Below are 10418 nucleotides of genomic sequence, written 5' to 3'. Positions count from 1 at the left end.
ACAGGCTTGCCTCTCAGATTGGACCCCAAGGCTTGGTGAGAAACTCGTGTGTGTGTGTGTGTGTGTGTGTGTGTGTTTTGTGTAGGGAGCTTATTTGCTTGTCATGGAACGTGCTTGGCATGAAACAGGCGATGTGTGTGTGTGTGTGTGTGTGTGTAGGAGCTTATTTGCTCATCATGGAACATGTCCTGAGATGCAGGCATCTGGTTTGACAAACATCCCTGGAAACTGCTGTGGTTTTCTCAGCTCACTGCTGCTGCTGCTGCTGAGTCACTTCAGTCATGTCCGACTCTGTGCGACCCCATAGACGGCAGCCCACCAGGCTTTCCCGTCCCTGGGATTCTCCAGGCAAGAACACTGAAGTGGGTTGCCATTTCCTTCTCCAATGCATGAAAGTGAAAAGTGAAAGTGAAGTCGCTCAGTCTGGCAAATGCCATCACCTCCTTCTTTTTTGTTTTTTTCTTTTATTTAAAAAAAAAAACTCTAGATCCAGAACTTTCCACAATAGGTAGGAAAGTCAGATCCACCCAGGAATGGGCTCTGGATTTGTAGTGGTATCCCTTCACTTATAGCAGTATTTCAGGGAAAGGTTGCGGGCACCTCTGAGGTTACAGAACTCTGCTGTAGCCTCTGACCTGGGTCTTTGATTCATGATTAGCCGTCATTCACTTGACAGCCTGGAGACCTACCCTGATCTGCAGCCAACTCCTATCTCAGGGGGTGGGGTGGCTTCTCTCTCCCCAGCTTCTGCCTGGACTCTTGCCCCAAGTTGAGTGCACCGTTTGGAAGGACAACACTGCCATCTGTTTGACTCTGGGCGATTCTCTAGCTGCCTCGGCCATTCACAGGAGTGGATCGCCTGCAATCTTTGGGATTTTCATTATCTCAGAAGGACCCTGTATTTGCCATACACCTTTGGATGCTGAAATTTGCACTGGGGACCTTTCTGGTACAAGTCTCCAGGCCTAGATTTGGTCCTGACCCTTCTTTGCCCACCAAGGGTCCAGCGGGGTCTGTGGGGTTTGAAAATTCATTGTTTTCTAGAAAATAGTATGGTTTGGCCCGCATCCCAGATGACACCCAATGAGTTGCCCTCCTGATAGTCGTGTCTTTGTACAGTTGACTCCTCATCAATGAGGGCTCATCAGGATGATAACTGCTGATAGAACATTAGGCACCTCTTCGACCGTGACTTCAGCAGACGGATCACAAAAGGCGTTGCCACTTATTGCCTTGCTCTGTCTGGGGTCACCTGGCTTCTGGGGGAAGCCAGTTCTCATGTCACGAAGACAGTTAAGCAGCCCCCTGGAAATGTATTTGTGATAATTAATAAGAATGGAGGCTTCCTGACAACTAGCGAGCACCAACTTGACAGCTCTGCGCACACCTCTTCTTGAAACTGCATCCTCCTTCAATCCCAGTCAAGCCTTCAGATGGCTGGAGCCCTGGCTCAGGTCTTGACTGCAACCTCACAGGAGACCCTGAACCAGAAGCATACAGATAGGCTGCTCCCAAATGCCTGATCCTTTGAAATTAGGAGGTAATGGTCATGATGTTTTAGAGGGCCAAGTTTCAGTGCAACGTGTCCCACAGAAGCAAGAACTGTATATAATAGTCCAGCGCCCACCAGAACTTCCTTTGCAAAGTCCCCTGCCTGTTTGCTAGACGATTATAATGTTTGGGCTACAAAAGTGCCCACATAGTATTTTCCATCCAGGACATGAATGAAAAGTGAAAGTGAAAGTTAAGGTCGCTCGGTCACGTCCGACTCTTTGCAACCCCATGGCCTATACAGTCCGTGGAATTCTCCAGGCCGGAATACTGGAGTGGGTAGCCTTTTCCTTCTCCAGGGGATCCTCCCAACTCAGGGATGGAACCCAGGTCTCCTGCATTGCAGGTGGATTCTTTACCAGCTGAGCCACCAGGGAAGCCCAAGAATACTGGAGTGGGTAGCCTATCCCTTCTCCAGGGGATCTTCCTGACCCAGGAATTGAACCAGGGTCTCCTGCATTCCAGGTGGATTCTTTACCAACTGAGCTCTGAGGGAAGCCCTGGACATGAATAAGTATTTTTAAAGTACTTAATATGTTAAAAGTACTAAGGTACTTTTACTAGTAGGGTACTTTTACTAAGTACTTAGTAAAGGTACTTTAGTAAAGGTGCTAAGTACCTTTACTAAGGTACTCATTAATTCAGTACTTCTCAGTATTTATTAATTTGGAAACATCAGACATGATGTGAGAATGCAAAGACCAAAGGTGACATGGTATGTAAAATGTAATTGAGATCAGAAATGTAATTGAATTAAAATGAGCGTGTCGGCTCCAGGAGCCAGACGTTTCCCCGCTGAGTTTATCTGAGACCCTGGATGGATACGATAGGCTGCTGGAATTGGTATAAGGTCTCCTTCATCCTGCTCTTTACCTTTTGAGGGTGAGATTTCTTTCCTTCCCACTTGCAAAGGTATAATATGAGAGCCCTTCCCGGGAGCCAGGATGGAAGCACGTATGTTGTAGGTGAGAAATTGTGTGTTTCATTGTAGGTGAGGAATTGTATGTTTTGTCTGTAAAGAGTGAAGGATTCACAGGTAGGACACACGTGAGAGGCAGATTGAGCAGGTTAGCATCCAACCTGGCCCCCTGGATCCTGGACAGGCCATTAATTGTTCTGCATCTGTGTGCTCGTTTGTGATTGGGGAGATAGCAGAAGCTTCTTGTGAGGGTTTGATAAGATACTTTACTGGGCCTGCCTCCACTCTATTCTGTTTTTGTTGTGGTTATGACATACAGTTCAGTTCAGTTCCGTTCAGTTGCTCAGTCGTGTCCAACTCATTGCAACCCCATGAACCGCAGCACGCCAGGCCTCCCTGTCCATCTCCAACTCCAGGAGTCCACCCAAACCCATTGAGTCGGTGATGCCACCCAACCATCTCATCCTCTGTCGTCCCCTTCTCCTCCTGCCCTCAATCTCTCCCAGCGTCAGGGTCTTTTCCAATGAGTCAGCTCTGCGCATCAGGTGGCCAAAGTATTGGAGTTTCAGCTTCAACATCAGTCCCTCCAATGAATACCCAGGACTAATCTCCTTTAGGATGGACTTAGGCAGAGGAACCAGAGATCAAATTGCCAAAATCTGCTGGATCATGGAAAAAGCAAGAGAGTTCCAGAAAAAACATCTATTTCTGCTTTATTGACTTTTGTGTGGATCACAATAAACTGTGGAAAATTCTGAAAGAGATGGGAATATCAGATCACCTGACCTGCCTCTTGAGAAATCTGTATGCAGGTCAGGAAGCAACAGTTAGAACTGGACATGGAACAACAGACTGGCTCCAAATAGGAAAAGGATTACGTCAAGGCTGTATACTGTCACCCTGCTTATTTAACTTATATGCAGAGTACATCATGTTAAACTTCTGAAAGTAATTGCATTATTAAAGACAAACACCATTATAAGGGACAGCTCAAACAGCATGCGTTACAGTGCAGAACAGAACCTGAGCCTGATGCAACGCAGCTGATATTTAACCAAATCAAATCATAATGTGGTGACGGGCACATTCACTTAGTGTGATTAAAATAAATATATGGTCATGTATACACCAGGATTACCCTGAGTTTTTACCTGTACAGTTAGCACAAAGCATATTTTCAGCCTGATTATCAATTGCTACAAACATAATAAATTGTTCCTGTGGCAGACAAAGCTAACATGAAATATAATCTTCCCTGTCAGCCCTGGAATGAAAAACTGAGAAACTGTGTCATTTGGAAGGATTTTGCACAACACGTGAACAGTTTTTGAAAATGCAGTGCCTTCATACTGTGGCTTTGTTTTTCTTTCTAGTGACGACAGCATAACAATTTAATGTTAACTCTTCATGAACATCTCCGACGTTCAGCTTATTTACTTTGGAAGACGGAGGACAGAAACAGTGTTGAAATTAATCGGAAACTCTTGATAGAATGGGGGATGCCAGACATCCGAAGTCGCTGACGGTAACGCTCACGGTTGTCCCTTTGGGTGAAATTTACTCCAAAAAATAGAAACTCTGTCCATAGGAGACTTTGGAGCCTGAAAATCGGGTTTCGTTTGCAAGTCGATTCATCCTGGTTACTTAGGATTATCTGATAAAGATTAGGAACAGAGGCCCATCTGAAGCTCCTGCCTACCTGTATCCTGCTTCCTTCCCCCAGGGACTCTGCCTTCCTGCTCATCTGCTTCTGTTTGTACTCTGCAGATCCAAGCCACATTTTAATAAGGATGGTAAAGATGTTTTGCCAAGCACCCAGCCAGCCGGAAGACCGCTGGCAGGTTTGCGGTGTCATTTTACTGAAAATACTGCAGGCGTTTTTTTTTTTTTTTTTTTTTAGGAATATATTTACATAAGAGGGAAGGCTTAAAGTGAGAGAGAAAGGCAGCTTTCTTCCAAAGGCTTTGATCCTGGCAGGCATCCGGGAAAACCTTTAATGATGAATTCTTCTTTGCTCACGCCCAGGGGGAGCTGAGTCAGGTCTGCAAAGAGGAATACGGCGTATGCCACGCGCAGTCTGCCTCCTGTTCCTTTCCCCTCTCATCCATGGCTGAGCCCTATGTGGGCACCTGCCTACCTACCAGGAGGACATAGTTCCTCGTACAGGGAGCAGGTCCCTCTCTCCTACTCTCTGAGCTGATCCAATTTTATTCGACTGTTTTTCTGTGCTGTGCTTGCTTCATGATTTTCTCAGTTTGGCTCAAGGGACCTTATTATTATTATTTTTTTCCAGGAGCAAACCTGGGGAATACAAGAAGTTTGGGTTTAGTGTGCTAAATTGAAGGCTTCCCTGGTGGCTCAAATTTAAGGACTTCCCTGGTGGCTTAGACGGTAAAGCGTCTGCCTGCAATGCAGGAGACCCAGGTTCGATCCTTGGGTGGGGAAGATTCCCCTGGAGAAGGAAATGGCAACCCACTCCAGTATTCTTGCCTGGAGAATCCAATGGACGGAAGAGCCTGGTGGGTTACAGTCCGCGGGGTCGCAAAGAGTCAGATGCGACTTCACTTGCACTTTCTTTCATGCTAAATTTACGACCAGCATGGTAGTGGAAGGTCAATACAGGAGATGTAGTGGCTACTGCGTCCTTCTGACTCAAGCTCCAGGTGTGAAAAGTTTCCTTGTGCCTCCTAGGAGCATCCCCAGGTGGCACTAGTGTTCAATACAGGAGACACAAGAGACTCGGGGTCAATGCTCTCGAGAAGGGCATGACATCCCACTCCAGTATTCTTGCTTGGAGCATCCCATGGACAGAGGTGCCTGGCGGGCTGCAGCCTATGGGGTCGAAAAGAGTCGGACGTGGCTGAAGCGACTTAGCACAAGCTTGAGACCAGACCTTGGCTACTTGGGTGAGAGAACACACATCACCACCTTGAAGTGGTGATGGAAGCGCAATGCCAGCCCGGGGTTCAAAGTCTCTGTCTTGAGAATGTTGTTGCCTCAGTTCACAGTGGAAAAGAATGACCTCTGTCTTGAGAGAGGCCCTTCACACCAATGTGCACTCGTGCAATTTGTTAGCTCTTGAAAAGAGAATCGATGAGTGTGTATGGGGATGTCTGTGTCTCTGTATGGCTGTGCATGGTTCAAAGATAAACTGAGGCATGTTAACAATTTCAAGAATCTAGTTGAGCAAACATTGATTTGAATAAGGCTGTGCCTAACCAGAAGTGGTTGGGAGTGCTCCACCAACAGGCGTGAGGTAGACTTTGATAGAGAAAAGCAGAAGCAAAGTTAGGAAATTGTTGGTTGGTTGTCCCTTAAAGCCCAGTTGGCTATTTGGGGTTGGTTGTGCTTAGGTTTCAGTTTGGTGACCTTGAGGCCTTCACAGGCTTAGATTTTGGTTTTTGACTAGGCCTCCACTGAATTAGCAGAAATAGATGTTTTTCTGGAACTCTCTTGCTTTTTCGATGATCCACAGGATGTTGGCAATTTGATCTCTGGTTTCTATGCCTTTTCTAAAACCAGCTTGAACATCAGGAAGTTCACGGTTCATGTATTGCTGAAGCCTGGCTTGGAGAATTTTGAGCGTTACTGTACTAGTATGTGAGATGAGTGCAGTTGTGTGGTAGTTTGAGCATTCTTTGGCATTGCCTTTGTTTGGGATTGGAATGAAAACTGACCTTTTCCAGTCCTGTGGCCACCGCTGAGTTTTCCAAATTTGCTGGCATATTGAGTGTAGCACTTTCACAGCATCATCTTTCAGGATTTGAAATAGCTCCACTGGAATTCCATCACCTCCACTAGCTTTGTTCGTACTGATGCTTTCTAAGGCACACTGGACTTCACATTCCAGGATGTCTGGCTCTAGGTGAGTGATCACACCATCGTGATTATCTGGGTCATGAAGATCTTTTTTGTACAGTTCTTCTGTATATTCTTGCCACCTCTTCTTAATATCTTCTGCTTCTGTTAGGTCCATATCATTTCTGTCCTTTATCGAGCCCATCTTTGCATGAAATGTTCCCTTGGTATCTCTAATTTTCTTGAAGAGCTCTCTAGTCTTTCCCATTCTGTTATTTTCTTCTATTTCTTTGCATTGATCGCTGAAGAAGGCTTTCTGATCTCTTCTTGCTATTCTTTGGAACTCTGCATTCAGATGCTTATATTTTTCCTTTTCTCCTTTGCTTTTCACTTCTCTTCTTTTCACAGCTATTTGTAAGGCCTTCCCAGACAGAAGTGATGGGACCAGATGCCATGATCTTCATTTTCTGAATGTTGAGCTTTAAGCCAACTTTTTCACTCTCCACTTTCACTTTCATCAAGAGGCTTTTTAGTTCCTCTTCACTTTCTGCCATAAGGGTGGTGTCATCTGCAAAGCTGAGGTTATTGATATTTCTCCCGGCAATCTTGATTCCAGCTTGTGTTTCTTCCAGCCCAGCGTTTCTCATGATGTATTCTGCATATAAGTTAAATAAGCAGGGTGACAATATACAGCCTTGATGTAATCCTTTTCCTATTTAGAGCCAGTCTGTTGTTCCATGTCCAATTCTATTGCTTCCTGACCTACATACAGATTTCTCAAGAGGCAGATCAGGTGGTCTGGTATTCCCATCTCTTTCAGAATTTTGCACAGTTTATTGTGATCCACACAGATGGGGAAACAGTGGAAACAGTGTCAGACTTTATTTTTTTGGGCTCCAAAATCACTGCAGATGGTGACTGCAGCCATGAAATTAAAAGACACTTACTCCTTGGAAGGAAAGTTATGACCAACCTAGATAGCATACTCAAAAGCAGAGACATTACTTTGCCAACAAAGGGCCGTCTAGTCAAGGCTATGGTTTTTCCTGTGGTCATGTATGGATGTGAGAGTTGGACTGTGAAGAAGGCTGAGTGCTGAAGATGCTTTTGAACTGTGGTGTTGGAGAAGACTCTTGAGAGTCCCTTGGACTGCAAGGAGATCCAACCAGTCCATTCTGAAGGAGATCAGCCCTGGGATTTCTTTGGAAGGAATGATGCCAAAGCTGAAACTCCAGTACTTTGGCCACATCATGCGAAGAGCTGACTCATTGGAAAAGACTGATGCTGGGAGGGATTGGGGGCAGGAGGAGAAGGGGACGACAGAGGATGAGATGGCTGGATGGCATCACTGACTCGATGGACATGAGTCTGGGTGAACTCCGGGAGTTGGTGGTGGACAGGGAGGCCTGGCGTGCTGCGATTCATGGGGTCGCAAAGAGTCAGACACGACTGAGCGACTGAACTGAACTGAACTGAAGTCCTGTTTAGAGCCTCGTTGTTTCATTAATTTAACAGTGTGCCCATGGGTGCATCTGTCTGTGGGCACACGTGTGTGTGCATGCATGGGTGTGTCCAGGTTTGCGTGCCTTCACGTGTGTGCATGTGCAGGCACGCAGATGTGTATATGTGTATCCACTGGTGCCTCTGTGTCTGTGCATTTACACATGTTTATGTTTGTCTATATTATGCATGTTTCTATTTGTTTATATATTGGGCTTCCCTCATAGCTCAGTCAGTAAAGAATCTGCCTGCAGTGCAGGAGACCCAGGTTCAATCCCTGGGTTGGGAAGATCTCCTGGAGAAGGAAATGGCAACCCACTCCAGTGTTGTTACCTGGAGAATCCCATGGACAGGGGAGCCTGGTGGGCTACAGTCCATGGGGTCACAAGAGTCGGACATGACTTAGCAACTAAAGAGAGAGAGAAAGAGAGAGAGAGAGATCTGATCATTGTACACAACCTGTCATAACCTCTCCTTTAAAGAAAGCTGAATGCCAAAGAATTGATGCTTTGAAACTGTGGTGCTGGAGAAGACTCTTGAGAGTCTCTTCGACTGCAAGGAGATCCAACCAGTCCATCCTAAAGGAGATCAGTCCTGGGTGTTCATTGGAAGAACTGATGTTGAAGCTGAAACTCCAATCCTTTGGCCACCTGATGTGAAGAGCAGACTCATTTGAGAAGACCCTGATGCTGGGAAAGATTGAGGGCAGGAGGAGAAGGGGATGACAGAGGATGAGATGGTTGGATGGCATCATCAACTCGATGGACATGGGTTTGGGTAGACTCCGGGAGTTGGTGATGAACAGGGAGGCCTGGTGTGCTGCGGTTCATGGGGTTGCAGAGCGTTGGACACGATTGAGCGACTGAACTGAACTGAGCCTTTGTCTTCCCGCTACGGCTGCGTGCTTGATGTTTGTAATCAGAAATAATTTCGAGGCCCCCCGAATGCTAGACGGCAGCTTCATGGAGTTAATGGGTCAGGAGGGACAGGCTGATTATGGAAGAGAGATGTGACTGAAACATGACTCCCAGCAAATCAGGGGCAGCAAGGGGAAGGAAGGTGTCCTGGGAGCAGGTTGCCTCCCCTGCTCGCTGGAGGTGGGAGGGTGCCCGTTGCCTGGAGACGGGGGTGAAGGGCTCAGGTAACCAAAACTGCTGTGCGGCTTCTGTGAAGGGCCCCAGCTGGCAGGGGTGAGGTGTCTGCAGAGCTTGAGTGGCTCCATGCCGTGCACTGGGCTTCAGCTTGCTGTGCAGACTGTAGGAGCTGCGTAGTTATGGGTACAGAGGACAAACCAGCTCTGCAGTGACCACCACGGGCTGTCTGCCCAACCACAAAAAGAATAACTGATCTTGGACATGCTCCTTTTCCACTGTGTCCCTATCTATTTGTTTTCTTTTTCTATGCACTCTCCTTTCTCTTCACCCCTTTCCACCCCCTCTCTCTCTTCCTCCCTTCTTAAAAAAAAATTAAATACTTATAAAATCATTTTTATAGGCAACTCTCATGTTCAGATGAAAAATCTGGCACAGTATTTATCTTGAGACATCACTGTGTTTTTCCTGGAGATGTAACGTTTACTCCTCAAACTTTCCTTATCTTTATTCCCATATTTTGCTTAATTTCCTACTAAGCCTTCTTTTCTTCTGAGATTAGTGTAATCTTTACTCAAAAACTAGGTAAGGATAATACAAGAAAAGATAAATAATTTATGTATCATTTCACTTATAATTTGCGAGCCCATGGACTGTAGCCTATCAGGCTCCTCCGTCCATGGGATTTTCCAGGCAAGAGTGCTGGAGTGGATTGCCATTTCCTTCTCTAGAGGATCTTCCTGACCCAGGAATTGAACCTGGGTCTCCTGCATTGCAGGCAGACACTTTACCGTCTGAGCCACCAGGGAAGCCCATAATATATAATACACTGTAATAATTGTATATAATACAAAAATATACTTTTTGTATACTTTTCATGTAGTTAATTTATGTAGCTAATAGTTTATTTTCAAAATAAAATATAAATATATGGATACAAAAAGTATAAATATACTTTGTATCTATATATATATATTTATGTACAGGATTATCAGGCAGAATTTATTCCAGGAGTGCAACAATATTTAACATGGGAACACTTTATCAGTGATGCATCCTACATCATTACACTAAAGGGCAAAATCAAAGATTTTAAGTACATACAGAAAAAGAAAAATTGATACAGTTAAACACCTCATCATCATACCTTTTTGGGACTTCCAGTGGCTGAGACTCCGAGCTCCCAATGCAGGGGCCCAGGTTCGATCCCTGGCCAGGTAAGTAGAACCCACATACTACAGCTGAGAGTTCACAGGCTGCAGCGGAGACCTGGTGTGGCAAAATAAATAAAATACCTTTTTATTTTGTAAAAAAAAAAATTTGTAAAATATTTTTAAAAATAAAGGAAACCTTTTATTAAACTAGGGACTGGAAGAAACTTCCTCAACCAAATAAAGATTATGGCCACAAACCCTTCAACTTTCAACACGCTCCCTTTAAGGAGATCTAGGTACCCATTCTCTCTATCGTTTGTAAGTTGTCTTCTTAAATGTAAAAGCTTGAAATACCCGCTACTGCCGGTCAGTATCATCCGGGCCAAGGAGGCTCTAAACTACATA

General features: G+C 45.3%; 1 non-coding gene across 1 annotated transcript; it reads left to right on the top strand.

The window, feature by feature from the left end:
• The first annotated feature begins 4843 nt into the window (after positions 1-4843).
• Positions 4844-4915, top strand: TRNAC-GCA (transfer RNA cysteine (anticodon GCA)). The gene has a single exon. It is a non-coding gene; the product is annotated as a tRNA-Cys (tRNA).
• The last annotated feature ends 5503 nt before the right edge of the window (positions 4916-10418 follow it).

Source organism: Bos mutus, chromosome X, assembly GCF_027580195.1.
Source record: "Bos mutus isolate GX-2022 chromosome X, NWIPB_WYAK_1.1, whole genome shotgun sequence".
NCBI classification, from domain to species: Eukaryota; Metazoa; Chordata; class Mammalia; order Artiodactyla; family Bovidae; genus Bos; species Bos mutus.
This window is presented reverse-complemented; position numbering and strand designations above follow the sequence as displayed.